We start from the raw sequence: 1,089 nt of genomic DNA on the forward strand, positions 1-1,089 counted from the left end.
CTGGTGCTTACACTTCCCTGGTCATCAGAAGCCTTAGCTCACGTCCCAGGTGCACACTGCTGATGGCGTGACCCCAGTTGAGCAAGGGGGTGTGCCCACTGAGGCCTCCATTTGCCCACTTGAGGATGAGCTAGGCCCAGCAGCAGAGCACTGGGCTTGGACATGTCATGGGTGGTGGGAGGGCATGGCGGTGCCCTAGATCAGGGCACCTGGGCTTGCTCAGTTTAGCATGTATACGGGCACCCTGGCAAAGGCAGGCTGCCTCAAGCCTCGCGAGTGGCCTACGAGGTAATCAGAAGGATCCAGCCTGGCTTCACACCCCTAGAGCAGCTCTGGGGGACAAGGCTTGAAGACCAGGTAGAGGGGCTGGGGCAGCAGAGGCACCTGGCCAGACACAAGGCCCCTCACCCGGGCCTGCACTGGGCAGGCCACTGCCCACTCACTGCCTCTCCATTCCTGGGCAACTTCCTGAGACCAGCATCAGGCTCTGAGGGCCCATCTCCGAGGGTCCATCTCCAACACTTCTGGCCACCAGCTCTGACCACCAGGCCTCTCTCAACCTCCTTCACTCCTCCACACCAGCCTTACCACACCACCACTGCCGCCCACCCCCTTTAAGAAAATCTTGCTTTTTCACTGTCTTTTAAGACCTCAGCAACTGAAATATTGGCTCCTCTTCCTTCCAAGACAGAGAGAGCTTAACTTCCTGATTGTGTTATAAGGCATGGGATAATTACATACCACCCTTCTAGCACAGAAAAGATCATTTTGTTTTGTTTTCTACTAAAGCAGGCTGAATATTTCTATTCTGCCATAATTTCAATGCATCAGTTTCTCTTTTTTCTTTTTGTATTTTTTTAAAATGTTTTGTCTTTCATTGGAGGATAACTGTTTTACAATGCTGTGTTGGTTTCCGCCATACAAGGTGAACCAGCCTTAAGGGTCCAGGTATTGCGTCCCTCCTGAACCTCCCTCCTATCCCCCCATCCCACCCCTCTAGGTCATCACAGAGCACCAGGCTGTGCTTCTTGAGCCATATAGCAACTTCCCACCAGCTCTCTGCTTCACATTGTAATACATATGCATCTA

Source organism: Budorcas taxicolor, chromosome 11 (genome assembly GCF_023091745.1).
Source record: "Budorcas taxicolor isolate Tak-1 chromosome 11, Takin1.1, whole genome shotgun sequence".
In the NCBI taxonomy this organism is placed as follows: Eukaryota; Metazoa; Chordata; class Mammalia; order Artiodactyla; family Bovidae; genus Budorcas; species Budorcas taxicolor.